The sequence below is a fragment of the Triticum urartu genome, chromosome 2A, assembly GCF_056163025.1.
Source record: "Triticum urartu cultivar PI428250 chromosome 2A, HENAU_Tu73, whole genome shotgun sequence".
Taxonomy (NCBI): domain Eukaryota; kingdom Viridiplantae; phylum Streptophyta; class Magnoliopsida; order Poales; family Poaceae; genus Triticum; species Triticum urartu.
This window is the reverse complement of record NC_141874.1, coordinates 36372951-36389654: the sequence shown is the minus strand read 5'-3', so window position 1 is coordinate 36389654 and position 16704 is coordinate 36372951. Positions and strand designations below refer to the sequence as shown.

General features: G+C 43.3%; 1 pseudogene; it reads right to left on the bottom strand.

Moving 5' to 3' along the window:
• The window catches only part of LOC147983330 (F-box/LRR-repeat protein At3g26922-like), a 48339-nt pseudogene extending 32119 nt beyond the window's left edge, over positions 1-16220 (bottom strand).
• Between the last annotated feature and the right edge of the window lie 484 nt (positions 16221-16704).

The following is a 16704-nucleotide window of genomic DNA, read 5'->3' as shown; positions in this document are numbered from 1 at the left end:
CGATTTCAGGGGCGCCATGGAGTGGGGAAAGAACAGAGAGAGGAAAGACAGAACGAACAAAGAGGAGAGGGGCTCGGGCGGCGATGTAGTGAAGGGGTATGGTGCCCCGGGCCGGGGCGTCGTGGTACAGCCCATGGCGCCCTGGGCCAAGGTGTCATGGGCCCAAGGCCAAGCCGACGTGGCAGTCAGCGCTGACCAGTATGGCGCCCTTGACCGAGGCGTTATGTTGTCTAGCATGGCACCCCGGGTGCGGGCGTCATGCATGTAGGGCCATTTTGTGCTGAACTTCGGCCAAAGGGCCAGTTTTGTGATTTTTCACCATATACTATACTCATGTATACTGAATGCTGGAACAGATTTGTGGTAGTGGTCAGTACTCAGTAGTGACAAGTCAATTAATGTTTCCATGTGCATGATGAAACAAGCAGAAAATATGAACTAACAAGTAGCACCGTAGTGCAGAGAATTTTCTTTTTTTAAGAATGAAGCTACAGAAGCCCAAACTCCGATGGAATCTCGTAAGTGCACAAATTTAGCTGAATGTGCTCTTTAAGACCAATTCCGGGATCGAAGTCATTGACTCATGATAACCTTTTTCAGTAATTAGTTTATCAGAGAAATGCCCTGAAATTATGCAACTAGTATAGTTGCATATATATGGTACTATAGTATACCACAGAGAGACCTCTATGAAACTGTAGGAACCAATGTGCAAGTTAATTTTGTGTAACTCTTACAGATCTGAAGTTACCAATGCATGTCCGGATGTCCCCTCGCAATATCCATAGCACTAATATACTAGCTTACGACACTCTACAAACGCGAATGCAGACATCCGTTTGATCGTGACGCATCTCTTTGAGAAAAAATGAATAAGAACTCAAGAAGCAACAGAAATAATAAAAATTCTTCCATGAGAAACATTTATCACCAAATGCCATACAATAAACAGATGAGTGTAAGCAAGTAAAACATGGGCTGGCGGCAAATACCATGATATGCAGTCACTCGACATTGGGAAAGCATTTGAGGAAAACGGGCACCATCTCTGCCTCATCACGGACATCGAAACACACTTTTAAGCTCAGGATCTTCACGCTTGGGACAATGGTGCTCAGGATGGCCTTCATCCCAGACTGAAATTCACCCAATTTAAGACCAAAGATGACACAGTTAGGTCATGTAATGTACCTTCACATATTTGTTAACTCCACACATGGACAAACTGAAAAAGACAATTGTATGTACGTACCATCACTAGTAGGGAAAACCCTAGCAGTACCGCTGGTTTTGTGCTCACTAGTAGCGCGGGTAGGCGCGCTACTAATAAGGCGCTATAGCTATTGCTTAGCAGTAACGCGTGTTCGCACGCGCTACTGCTAGGACAAATAGCTGCAGCGTTTGTTCACTCCCACGCTATTGCTAATGTAACTACTGGCAGCGTGTTTCCTCTCTATCGCTACTAGTATTCTTTTTTTATTTTTTTATTTCTAGTGTATTTATGCGCCATCGTACATATTGGTATAATACCAGTTATGAGGTTTACATCATTATGTCCATAACAGTGTGTCAAATGAAGGTGAATTATGTTCAAGTGGAGGCAATATGTGATGCATGTCAAAAGTATACTACTAATCCAAACTTGATCAGTTTGGACTAGTAGTACTTTCGATGTGCACCACATGTTGCCTCCACTTGAAAATAATCCGCCAGCACAAGCTATTTAATCATCATCATAGTCATTACCACCAACATTATTTATTTAATCACCACTAACACTAGCTAATAATAATCATCATAGTCATTACCACCAACACTAGCTATTTTATCATCATAGTAATAGTGTAGCACATCATCATCCTCAAACTCATTTCTAGCTAGCTAATCACTCCTGCTGCTCTCTTTTAGGTAAAATAACATAAAACATGTGTAGCTCTCCTCCTTGATCAAGTTGGAGCATGCAGATGAACCTGTCTTCTAATCGTGGGTAGCGCATCTGTTTGCTGCCCCCTAGTACTTCTCTGCACTTCTCCATCACACATTTGGCCCAGTCTTAGACTATTAAGCATCCGTCGCTAATCTTGAATGCACTAAAGTAATCTGTAGGATATCTTGGCCGTAAGCTAATAATACTCATGGTACCTTTAGTCTCGATCCCATAAGGCACAACATTCATCGGGAGTCCCTGTTGAAGAACATCGTATGGTAACATACTTAGCAATGAAGTTTAGCTTCAAAAATAATGTATGGAAAAGATGCACTGATGAAAAATAGTAAAAATCTTACCATCCTTCCTAAATAGATGTGACCGTAGTTCATTACGAACACTATTGGTCGCACGTTTTCAGTACTAACATTTCTAAATGCAGGAAGAAAATTTGTCTTGACAGTATCAAGATCCTCAAGCCATGAAACATAATGACTTAGCTCCTCATAGTTTAGTTCAGCCTCGGGACAGTAGTAGGTCCTGTCTACCAAGCGCTGGACATGTTTGCTTGCACTGAAATAAGCTGACAATACAAATTAGTTGTCAACTATTTTTGAATAAACAATATCAAAGACATAAATATGGTTGAGAAACTTACATAATGGTATACCTGGAGGCGTCTGCACATCGACCCAGATGTCAGTATTACCTTCAATATCATCTTCTGGACGAATATCAAAGGTGATAACCATATCAGGCTCAAATGCATAAGTCTTGCATAGTGATCGCCATGTTTTGCATCCAAAATAGGTGTAGTCATCTGAATTGTATAATTTTGCGTGGAAAATATAACCATGCTCGGTCTTCAAGTAAACTTTCTTTTCCTCCATAGTACGACTGAAACCTATCTTATCCAATACAAAAACTCTTGCATGGCAGGGGATACGCTAGTAGAATAGTAAAAAAAGACTTGTCATGCTTAATGTCATGCTTAAATTATAAGTTGAAGCAAATGAAGCAAATGTCATGCTTAATTACGAAAAAAGACTTGTCGTTGTGACTTACTGTATCCACTTCGAAGTTCTCGTCCAGCTTGATGCTGAAGCGCCTATCATCATCTAGGAAGACTAGTAGAGTGCCCGTGCGTTGCCACGGGCCTTAAAAATTGAGAACATTCTTTTATTGATATTATTATTAGTATTCAATATCGGGCTACTGATTACATCACTATGCCTTCCTTCTCATTGCAGGTTGGTTGTTACTGATTGCATATCAAATTTCACATGTATAGAAAAGATAGCCAATCACATACGAAAATATTGAGATCCACTTCACTTGCAATGTAATTCGGTAACATATACGACCAGATATAATGAACAAAACAAATAAAGTCATACAAAAACATAGAACTCTTTATTGGGCATTACAAATGATAGGTGGCACATGGAGGCCCTTTTATGTTTAAGATTAATCATCTCATGAAAGCATGTCTGTTATTATCCATTATTTAAGAGTGAAGTGCATTGTAGGTCCTCAAACTATTTCCGGGGTGTCACGTAGGTCCTCCAACTATTTCAGGGGTGTCACGTAGGTCCTCGAACTACGAAAATCGTCATCCAGGTCCTCTAAGTGCTGTAAATGTGTCATTCAGGTCCAAAATCTCCCCCTCTAACGGGCCATCTGGCGCCGTTAACCGTGAGCACTGAACAATAAACCATGAACAAAAATGATGTTGGAACTGGAACGCTATTATTACTATTCACGGTTTACTGTTTAGTGTTCACGGTTAACGGCATCAGCTGGCCAGTTAGAGGGGGCCAGGGAGATTTTGGACCTGAATAACACACTTACTGCACTTCGAGAACCTGGATGACGATTTTCATAGTTTGAGGACCTACATCACACCCCTGAAATAGTTCAAGGACCTACAGTGCACTTCACTCATTATTTCAATATGACACATGTAGGATTTTGTTTCCTTATTCCAAGATTCTACAACCAGAATTCCCTGGCAAACTTTTACACATGAAATTAGGCACTTGAAACCGTACAGGTTACTACACATACCTCCTACCAATTAGAAACCATGGAAACACAAAATATTTCAACACTTTCCCATATACTATTCATAGCTTGGACAGGCCCCATCAACTTTTCTTGGCTCAAAAGGACCGAGGCCCCTCCAACTGCACTCAACTTCTTGGATATCTCTCCTTTGAAGGCCATGAAAAAAATCATACAACAAGATTGTCTGTGATCATAAATGGCATTTATAATTACTTGATATTTTCATATACAATATCTAAATAGTAAAGTTTATAGATGCAGTACTTTAAAAGAACTAAGGCTACGGGTATCCATAGCTAGAATACATAAATACAAATAATTAGAGGCATGAAACTCTAACATTAGATAGGCCCGTGTAGATTGCATACATGTAACCCTTATAAACTTCGTGTCTAATTTTTTTGCAATAGGCTTTTTACCTAGTATTTTCCTAAAAATGATACTTAAGTGAATAAAGCACTGCTCGAGATAACATTGTGAGTTGGTTCATGCTAAGATCATGCGAACTTTCACAAGGATATCGACATTGACCACTCCAGCCAGTAGATTCTCCAAGGAAAAATAATCCTATTCTACACATAGAGAAAACCTATATCATTCTTTAGTATAAATTAAGGCTTGACATTCCACTTTAGCTTATATTTTGTTCAATCTATATACATGGAAGATAATGTTGCGCTAACAAATTAGAACTTGTATCATTAATTATTAGTAGCAAATATTCTTTCCATAAAAAATTAAACATGTCAAATTCTCGCTGTGAAATTATGTCTTGGGTCTAGCTTAACCTATTCAGCAAGCTACCATTGACCATATTGTAATCCATATGAAAAAGAGACGAACATCATATTCTACTGAAAAACAACAATGTGAAGCCCTCTCCACCACGTTTCGCTTCATATTACATTATTCTCACTTACCACACATACTACAATTCAACCATGCATATCAGTGAAATATAGGAATGGATCTCTAGTACAACAATATATGCACACTTTTTTTCCAAAGTGACTTCTATGTTTGCTACTACTATCTTCTACACACAGCCCCTACAACAGAATTGACTGTGGTCTCAAGTTCCTTCTCCCACTAACCATCTCTGTCACAATTTTGCTGTAGCTATTCTAAATAGATGTCGTGGTCTGCCTCGGATACTCGTGCCTGAGAAGAGGCTACCCCATTGAACATGCATTGTTATACGCCAGGCAAGAAAACTTTGAACTGCACCACACAACGCCGACCACAATGTCACGTCCATGAACAAAATTAAGTGTTCTTGGCTTCCGGCCTTGGCCAAAAACTGCACCAGAACTGCCAGAACGCCATGTGGTCTCTTAAGAGGCGGGAAGAGCTAGGGAGCACCATGACACGCCGTCTACAGCTCGGTGGTGGTGCTGGTGGGTGGTGTTGATCTCATCACCCTGGCAATGGCTCCATGGAGGGTTCGGGATTTTTTGGAGCGTGCTATTACACTGGATGAGACGTGTGTCTCCCTCCCGTGAGCTTGCGATGATGGGATCATGGCCGTCGTCGTCCATGCCTAATTGGCACATGAAACTGAACGAAGAAACACTCAACATATTTCTTCATGCAAAATCAAATACTATTGCAACTAAAATATATAATGCAATAACGAGTGTTTCAATGTTCTTCTGTTTATAGTCAGCGGGCAACAAGTTACAAATATGTTCTTCTTTCATCACTTGTTATTTTTGTGTACCTCAGGCTTGTAGACAATACGATTTTGTTAGCCTGCACCACTACACTGATCTTTTGAAATGATAAATTTTAGCAACTATGTCAACAGTACTAAATGGCAGAAAAAAAGAGAAACAACACCAACTTTAGCTTCACCAAAATTTCCTCAATATGTAGGAATAAAACAACGGATCTCAGCTACTTTTCATAAACCATGAAAATATGTAGAAACTTTAATTTTTCAACCAAAATAACACAATGGTGCATTGAAATAGGAAAAGAAGCACATAAACGACAATTACCTTCCTCGTGTAGTAGAGAAACACCATCAATGAATAGTCTCAATAAGCTTTCTGGATGTTTCAGTCTTCGGACGTAATATTCAGTTCTGACATAATATTAAGTTCAGAGAGGAAATCCCCGTGTAGTAAGGTATGTTGTGTATGCCGGCAATGTCGCGGGAGAGGCATGCCCCAGGAGTGGCACTGCAGATGCACGCCTTGCACCCCAGTCCCTCGCCATGCAACAGAGAAGCACCGCCACAGCTCGCTGGCCACCGGCAGGGAATAGCAAGGTGTGGCGCCGCAGACCCATGCCTTGTACCCCCATCCCTTGCCCTGCAAGGCAGCCTGTCGTCAGGATCGACACCATCTTTAATGTAATCTTTTCCAATACAAACCGCGTCTTTAAAATACAGCAGCGCAAAACACTTACAGACCAAAGTACTCTAAAGTGATATTTCCAGTTCACACAAAAATGTGATATTTCCAAAATAAAAGTTTGGCGTTGCTAATTTCAGTATCTACATAGAGCAAAGCCTTTAACAGAAAACATCAATGGATTTAAGATGGTGGGAGGATTCTGGATAGTTGGCCTCACCGGAAATAGAGGCATTCGGTTGTGCTCGACGCGGATATGATAGTAAGTAGTGAATAAATCACAATTTTATTTCAGGTATGAATTATTAGGAATTTGATGCCACCTTAGAATTAACATATTGTATCTATATTTTGTAACATCTAATTTCAGGTCGTCAAGTGGCTCAGGTTGTAGGGTGTAGTTACAGATGTACAAAGATCACGACAATGAGTAAACATACAATCTAAATTTATTCTGAAAGTCATGCATCTAGACCAAACAAATTGAGTTTGGTAAACGGTATACGTGAATTTTCACAGCTTTGCTCAAGTCGTCCGGATCCGGTCACCTCCAGCAGACCTCGCAAGTCATAACAATAGTTTCCTTGTGCTAACCCTGCAACCCATTAGTCAAAAACATCAAGTCTATTTAGATATGTATTGAAAAGTAAGGATTATAAAATTCAAATAAGGGAAAAATAAGAGATATAATATAAAGATATAGTTCTGAAATTGTGTGGTGGTCCAGTGTCTCACCCTTCAGAACAATTTTCAGGAAGGTGTTTGGGTCCAATATAGTGGGTATATCATTGTTTCATTGCACATCCATACCATCAATGATCCATCAAACAATGGCCACATCTCATTGTTGATCAACAGTGACTAATTTAACTTGAGATGCAAATAACCCATTGGTATAAACCAGTTGTAATACCGAAGATCGTCTCCAGTCATCGTTGAGCAATCACCCGCCTATGAGTCAACAAAATTGATGTTGAGGACAGCGATGTTAAATTCAGATAAAACTCCATCATAAATCACTAAGAACATCAATTTCAAGGACCAGCATCATGCCACTTTCCCAAACGCTTGGTGTCCTAAATCAAACTATTTCAATTGCATGATGTCTGTCGATGAAACAAAGCAAAAGTAGTGCAGATTGGAATGCTAGAAGACCCCCCCCCCCAACCTCGCATGTTTCTAAACATGAGAAAATTAGTTACTAAAGCCAAAATAATGCATATCTATATATTATGTAATTCACTCTAAAAAATGAAAATCACATTATACAAGTCAAGCATACTCAAAGGAACTGGTAATATTTTTTTCCAGCACATCTCAGTCGAACAGCTAATTCCAAGATGGGCATTATATGGCTCTCCCCAGCTTGGTAGGCTGCACCATGCTTCTTTCTCCAAATAGAAGAGCATAGTAAATGTTTTAGTAAATACATGGAGACGACGCATGGCACGAAACCATTATCCAGCAGTTGAAAAGCATCAAACTGGACGAGTTGACGAACTTTACCTACTTGACAATCCCGCAGCCCCATCGAGCCTCGCGTCGAGCCCGCCAACCTCGGAGAATAATGAATCCCCACAGCTGCCGACTATTCCACCTGCTTCCACAAGCACCCCTTCGGCCGCCAGCAATGCCGCCTCCCGCCACCGATGGTCAACGTAAACATGCACAGAAACAATGAAATGGATAACACTTTTGCCCCCTCTATTACACATGAGAACCATCAAATTCAAACCTCGTCACAAAGCAGAGCATAATGTACTCAATAAAAATCAAGTAACCCTCCCTCACCAGCATCTACTCAATTAGACTACTAATCCGGCTACCTTCTTTTCGGGGCAAAAAATAACAAATCTACACCACCCTCGCGCAAGCAAGAAGTAATATATAGTGAAAAAATCAAACACAAATTCGACAAAGAATACACTGTACGGACGCAACTATTTTCCACAATGTTATCTGGTGATAAATTTGCAGCTATTTTTTGGACATATTTTCCACGAATGTCATACAACAACAACAACAACAACAACAACAACAACAACAACAACAACAACAACAAAGCTTTAGTCCCAAACAAGTTGGGGTAGGCTAGAGGTGAAACCCATAAGATCTCGCAACCAACTCATGGCTTTGGCACATGGATAGCAAGCTTCCACGGACCCCTATCCATAGCTAGCTATTTGGTGATACTCCAATCCTTCAGGTCTCTCTTGACGGACTCCTTCCATGTCAAATTCGGTCTACCCGCTCTCTCTTGACATTCTTCGCACGCTTTAGCCGTCCACTATGCACCGGAGCTTCTGGAGGCCTGCGCTGAATATGCCCAAACCATCTCAGACGATGTTGGACAAGCTTCTCTTCAATTGGTGCTACCCCAACTCTATCTCGTATATCATCATCCCGGACTCGATCCTTCCTCGTGTGGCCACACATCCATCTCAACATACGCATCTCCGCCATACCTAACTGTTGAACATGTCGCCTTTTAGTCGGCCAACACTCAGCGCCATACAACATTGCGGGTCGGACCGCCGTCCTGTAGAACTTGCCTTTTAGCTTTTGTGGCACTCTCTTGTCACAGAGAATGCCAGAAGCTTGGCGCCACTTCATCCATCCGGCTTTGATTCGATGGTTCACATCTTCATCAATACCCCCATCCTCCTGCAGCATTGACCCCAAATACCGAAAGGTGTCCTTCTGAGGTACCACCTGGCCGTCAAGGCTAACCACCTCCTCACACCTAGTAGTACTGAAACCGCACATCATGTACTCGGTTTTAGTTCTACTAAGCCTAAACCCTTTCGATTCACGGGTTTGTCTCCATAACTCTAACTTCCTATTTTCCACGAATGTCATCTGGTGAAAAATTTCTATTCGCTATGAAAACATTTGTCAATGTTTCACACAAAAAATCAGATTTTTTAATTATTTTACTATTCACCCAGGTTCAAGTGAGCTAGGGATTAGAAAAACATTTTTGGACAAAGTACTACAGAAATAATCCAAGCAATCCTACTATAATATCAAGGCACACATATAAGTGATTATTCTCTCATGCAAACTGAAGTACTCCCTCTGTTTCTAAATATAAGTCCATTTAGAAATTTCAATATGGACTACATACGGATGCATATAGACATTCTTTAGAGTGTAGATTCATTCAGTAGTCCATATTGGAATATGTAAAAAGACTTATACTTAGGAATGGAGGGAGTAGTATATATCCACCTAACGGGCTTTAATCATATGAACATGGTACAGGCAAGGAGGACATTAGCTAAGAAATGTAGTATCAAAGATTAGATAGATGAACATGCAAAATTTGATGTAGAAAACAAGGATAATCTTACCTGAATCTCTTCCGATGACTGCGCCTTGGCAGAGATGATATAGAAAATCTCGACTGGGGTGTATTACTCAATGGGGGTGTCGTCTGGTAGCGGCGGCGTGCACGGCTGCATCAGAGTGTGACCCGCCACCACGGGCATAGGCGTTACAGATTGGCGAGTGGAGGTCGACGAAGGCGCTGGCATGCCTGCACGAGACATGCGCAAAATTATCAAATCAACATTGAACGTACCATATAGATGGATCTCTCAAAATATACTCTCATTCATCAATTCCTTTTTAGAAAATAAATGAAGTGGCTGGACCAATCTTAGCTCTGCTTGTATGTTGCTGCTCCAAAATCATCCTCGAACTGGAGATTGACGGTCATAAACTATGCATTAACTCTAAGGCAGAAACTTATTATCATCTTCAAAATAAGCTCATGAGTAAGAAGATATCCATGAGAAGTACATCAAATTATGTATGAAAATATCTGAACCAAACAGAGCGCCTATTTATTCTCATCTCATAGTTTTCATTCACTAAAATGTGCCGTTGGCCTAATATGCATGTCTGACCAAAAGTGTGATGAGGTGTTGGATCAGAGGTTTTAGTTAGGTCATGAACTGATCCCATCACTCAACAGTTAACACGAGAGTTTGGCGAGAGCAACAAAAAGTATGGTTAGCATATACGAAACACAAGTACAGATCCATAAGCAGAGGACACATATGGCCTGTGTGTTACTTGTTGTGGTGAAACCGTATGCTTTTTGACCAAATATATATATGCAAGGCAACATGCAGATGAATAGCATGAAGATGTGGGCAAAAAGGCACACGTTTGTTTAAGTAGGTTTGATAGGATGCTTAAAATAAGAAGGTTTACTATAACCATGGGCCTTGTAGTAGAAGAAACAACAAAGTAACAATGCTGCCGAAACAAACGGGATCTAGGAATTAAAGCATGGACAAAAGAATGCAAATACCGAATACTTGTAAGAATAGAAATGCAAATTAAAACGGATCTACTAACCCATAATTTTTAAATACAAATTATTTGAATATATTACAAATCAAAAGCTTGCAAGAATAGAGATGGTCAGATGGAACATACCGAATACCGACAGCGCACTAAAGACAATCACGAGGCAAATGCCCTTTCCGAGACCTCATTGCAGTAAATGTTCGAATAATATCCTTATCATCAACGGACTTGAGTACCACCTGCTCATTGTAACTTGTAACACATGACTTGAACCATTCATTATTGATCTTGCTACGCAGTTTGCTCCCTATTAAAAAATAAGAAAACAGTTTTCTCTCTATTAGTGCTCGACAGAAAAACAGAACTGTTCATAAAACTTTAGAAAATTGACAAATCAAAAATACAGTCATGCAAACTTAAAGAAAATGACATGTTTGGCTTGACAAAACAAGGATTATAGGATCAGGAAAATCAGCTTTATCGACAAAATCTGATCTATATACAATAGTGTCTATATAACTTTAAAGTAGATACTTGGTTGCAGCTAAAATAGAATCAAGTGCTGCCGGCAGGTCCGGTCCTCGGATTTTAGGGGCCCAGGGCGAAACAAAAATCCAGGGCCTTTAGTATAAAGGTCTAAATAATAATCAATCTATGTAGACATAAATTTAGAGGCCAAAAAAGGGCATCTAAAATCATTAAGCATATCAAATAATAAAATCATCCGAGATGCAAATTAGTAAATTAGTAATGATAGTAACTATCTATCTCATCCAACAATTTCTTCTCAATGCATACTTTCGAGATGGCATGACAGTACTAAAATTGAAAAGGACAATTATTTTTAGAAATTAGCATAAAGCTATGATAATATAAGATCCAGTTAAAAATCATCATCAAGAATCTGCCTCTCGCCTCTGGTTCATAAAACCTGCTAGGCATACCTTATCTAGAATCTGCCTCTCACCTCTTGTTGTGATGAACGACGTTTATTATCACCTGGACGGCAGTGCTAACGACCTGATTGGTAAACTATAGAGATCGGAGAGGAGAAACAATCAGGCAAATCGCTGGACAAATCTAGAATCAGAAACGCATAGGTCGCTGCTTGTTCGGAGGAAGAAAGATGAACAGCCAGATGTACGTACCTGGTGGCGCTAACGTCCTAGACTCCAGTCGAAATCAAATTAGGGCGCGGCAGTGCGGACACACCAGGAACTTAATTAGGGTGCGACGAGGACGACACGCTGGATCCTCATAGGGAAGGCTCCCCCAAACCATGGAAGCTAGCGTGGTCGCGCGGAGGACGATGATGACGACAGGAGGAAGCTGAAGTGGGTGAGGTGGAGCTCCTCCGTACGCGCACATGCCAACACCCGCCCGCCTGCGATGAGGATGACGCGCCGGCTCCTCATAGGGAATCCCCAAATCGTGGAATTTGGCAGGGTCACACGGAGGATGACGATGACGACGGGAGGAATTGGGGGAGGTGTAGCTTCACCATGGCCGAGTCGAGCGAAGGAGGCCGGCGGTGGCGATTTTTGTGGAGAGAAAGATCCGATTGGGATCGAGGGGGGGGAGTGGAGGTGCAAGTGTGCGTGCGACCACGTGGAGACGCGAAATCTACCCTGTGCCGCAGCGGCGGCGTCTCCCGGAGTTCGGCGGCAAGGATTGAAACCGCCCTGCCCCAGAGACTTGGCGGCGGCGTTTCCCGGAGTTCGGCGTCGGGAGCGGCGTCTCCCTCTCAGACAGCGGCGGCGGCAACGATAGATGGGATCGATGGAGTTTTTTTTTGGGGGGTGGGGTTTTTTTGGGTGGCTGCGTGGATGGGTGAGGTGGGAAGAGGGCGAAAAAAACCAGCGAAAAAAAACCGGACGAAAATGGTGGGACGAAAATAAAAACCGGAACGCGACCTACCAACTGAGATATTAGGAGTAGCGATTCCGCCGCACAGGCTGCGCTCGTCTTCGCAGTATTTGCAAATACCGAAATCCTTTTCGTCGTCAGACATTTCCTATGTTCATAGTTAAAACATTAATTGAAAATCAATCGAAGACAACTACCAGGATACTCAACACACAAATCCGGGGCACTCGATATTTCCTATATCTTTTGGCACAAATCATGCCAAAATTCACAGAAAAATCTGGCATGACCTTTGCTAAAATAGGACATATCGAGCGCCTGAAATTTTCCGGAACGGAAATGAATCAACACTCCGGCAAAACATAGGCCACTCGGAGGTGTAACCTGCAAACATGACCGGCCACTTGGGCAAGCATATATCCTATTTGAGCAACACAAGATATACATTTCAAAATATCTTATAGGACTCAAATTAGCATGCATTCAATAAGCAAAAGTAAATCATCTCATGCATCCATAAATCTTTGAATATTATCACTAATAGATCCCGAATAGTGTCATACATATAACATCACTAATACAACTATAACCCTAGCACACGACGGGTATCGGTGCGGGCGGTGGACACCCACAGAGAAGGAACCATCACGGGATCATAGCTCCAGTGAGATCCCTGGAGATCCTGCCAGGTATTGGAGAACCTGTGCTCCAACGCAAACAAGTAGCGACGGACGTGCGCGTCCTCCTCACTGACATGGTGACGCACCACCTCCGCGGGGTCCTCGAGCCTCTGGACCGTCACTGGCCCACGCGACCGCCACCAAAGAAGGTTCGGGTCAACGACAGGCTGGCTCCTCACCAACCTGCGCCCCCGGTAGGTAGCGCCTCCCAGTACCACCCCGACGGAGTCTAGTCCCAGACATGGCCCATCTGGTCAAGCAAGTGTCGTCCTCCGCCGACTCGACGACGAGGATGCAGGATAGGCATCGTCCACGTCGATGCGGGAAAAATTGCTTTAACTAAAAAAGTAGCAACAAGTTCTTACTAACTAGTTCTATTAATTCAACTAGTTCTTATTAAAAATAAACTTACTATAAATAAAAATAAACTAGTACCTAATTAGTACCTAGTTCTTACTAACTAATTAGTACCTAGGAACTACTGCCCTAATTACCATCTAATTTGATGAAGCTAGGGGTGGAAAGTGGTAGTGGATATTCCAATTATCCAACTATAAAGTGAAATAAGTTGTCAAATTTTACTCGTTTTATGATTCATCTTAAAAATTTTATTCGTTTCCACCTACATGAACCCTAACTCATTTGAGCCGCATCCGCATCCGATTCGTTTCCACTCTTACATGAACCCTAACTAATTTGATGCAACTAAAATATAAAGAAACCCTAGGCAGAGGTAGGGGAGAGGGAGGAGCAGGCGTGCTCACCTCGGGTGCCTGCGACGAGGGAGGGGCAGGCGGCGTCGAGGTCGGGGTCGGGGCTCGGGCGCGCGGCGGATGGCGGCGTCGAGGTCGGGGTCGGGGGCGGCGTCCGGGGCGGCGTTGAGGTCGGGGGCGGGGGCGGCGTTGAATCTGGGGTCGGGGCGGCGTAGAGGGTGTGCGGAGATCGCGAGGCGGCCGACGGGCGACAGCGGCGGCGAGAGTGGAGAGCTGGATTTGGGGGAAGTGGCCGTGGGGAAGGACGAACCCCGCGGTTAAGTCAGAAGTAGCAGTAGCGCATTTCAGAAAGCGCGCTACTGCTACGTTAGCTACATCGCGTTCTGGGATACACGCTACTGCTACTCCTTTCTTTTTTTCCCCTTTTTCATTTAGTTTTCTTCACATTTTATTTTTTTCCTTTCACCTTATTCTATTTCTTTCATTTTCAATTACCTTTCTATGTGCTTTCCATTTAATTTTATATCCTTTAGCAGTAGCGAGTTTAGATTAAAACGCGCTGCTACAAAGAAAGTAGCGGTAGCGCGGTTCGATATAGGTCGCTACTACTATGTATAGCCTTTCGGCTAAGCCGTGGGAATTTTAGTAGTAACGTGTTTAGAACAAGACGCGCTACTGCTAAAACTTTATCTACAGCGCGGTTTACACAGGTGCGCTACTGCTACTTAGCACCAGCGTGCTTCTTTGACACGCGCTACTGCTAAAATTCTGTGTATAAGGTTTTCCCTAGTTGTGCATGATGATAATGTCTCGGATTCTCAAGGACATGATTTTGTGGGAGCCCGGAAACGTGCAGCTTGGGGGCATCAAGAATCCTGATCAGGCCACGAATCGTCTTGCCAGGTAGCTGCAGGATGAGGCGCTCCAGCTGTGGAGCCTTCAGCACCGTGATGCTCTGCACGCACCGCAGGCTCTGGCCGACGAGGCGGAGACGCAGCCCCTACATGATTCCCTGGATGCTCAGGATCTCCAGGACGGGGCTCATGCCGACGAGGGCGCCGACGTCCCCCTGCTCCATGTAGACGCCGCAGATGCCGAGCTTGCGGAGGTGTGGGAAGGAGGTGCTGCGCGGTAACCCGGCCATGTCCGGGAACTTCCAGACGCCGACGTAGAGGCGCGTGAGGGTGGAGATGGCGAAGAGCGTGGCCGGAAGCGGCACGTCGAATGGCCACGGGCGGTTGACGAGGACGAGCTCCTAGACGCCCTTGGCGGCGAGGAGCTGAAGCCAGCACGCGAGCTGGGCCGAGTGTGGATCTTTAGAACATCTGCACTTTGGCCCTGCTATCTTGACTGTTCAATATTGTTATAAGATCTGTGCAACATAACTAACTTTTCATATGAAATTTTCTCTTTTTTGTTTCTCTCACATAACATGTCTTGAATTTCAAACCTTTGCAGTGTGGCAAAGCTTTCTATCTAGAATCTAGGGTAAATCTATCAGAATTTTTTGTCAAACATAAATATACAAAATATAATTTTTTAATCTAGAAAATCGTAATTTGTATATTTATATTTGACAAAAAAATCTGAAAGATTTATCCTAAATTCTGGATAGAAAACTTGGCTACGCTACAAAGGTTTGTACTTCAAAACATGTTTTAAGCGAGAGAAACAAAAAAGAGAAATGTATTTGCACGATCACGATGCGCGGAATGGATGGCTAGATAAGGAGGGCCTGGTGCAGGTGTTCTATTTTATGTTTTCGGAGCTGGGCCTGGTGCAGGTGTTCTATTTTATGTTTTCGGAGCTGGGCCTGGTGCGCGCTCATGTGGCTGCAGGTGAGGTGGACGCAGCGAAAGGGCCCCGGGTGTGCCTTGAGGATGCGGGCGATGGTGGCGGTGATGGCCGGCGAGTCTGCCGGCGTGGGTGGCCTGCGGCGGTCGTCCGGCCGGAGGTAGGCATCGACCAGGATAGGCTCCGCGGAGAGCCAGAGGCGGTGCCAGCCCGAGGCGAGCACGGTGGTGCGCGCGGCGTCTGTGACGGGGAGGCGGCAGATGATGTCGCGCAGGAGCACGTCGGGGAGGAGGCTGATGCGGTCGACGCCGTCGGAGGCCGGGAGGGCGGTGAGCCGCCCGATTTCGCTGACGGGCAGGTCAGGGACGAGCGAGGTGTGGATGTACATCAGCATCCGATGCGCGGCGCGGTCCATCACGTAGGGGTCGAACCCCATGCTCCGGAGGTCGGCGGTCGTCTCCACGTCCATGGTGGCGAACTGTGTCCCCCCGGCCATGGTCGACGACGAGGGAAAGCTGGGGATTTGGGGGAGTGGCGGCTGGCAAGTGAAGCCGTGGGGAGAATGGTCCGTGGCCGTCGCTTAGTTGGGCCAAATTCCCATATAGGGTTCTCGCGGGCCCACGAGTCAGACGCTTATTTGTGTGTTTTTACCCCTTCTAGCCTTTAAATTTCTACACTATTATTTATGATTTCAGAAAAAAGAAGTGTTTAATCTCTATCATGCTTGTGAACTTATAGACATACTACTTGAGTCAAGTGTCATTTCTGGTATTTTTTATCACTTGTACCTCTCTTAACTATGGTCAGAGCGTATTCATCAAACATAATACATCTAACAAAAAAATATATATGTCAATGAAAGAACATTAATTTTAGTTTTTATTAAAGTGAACAGGAGAAAGAAAATCATTCATTAATGAATATTAAATTCAGAAAGTGGATAGAAGAAATTTAAAGTCAGAGAACCCCCTAAAACAATA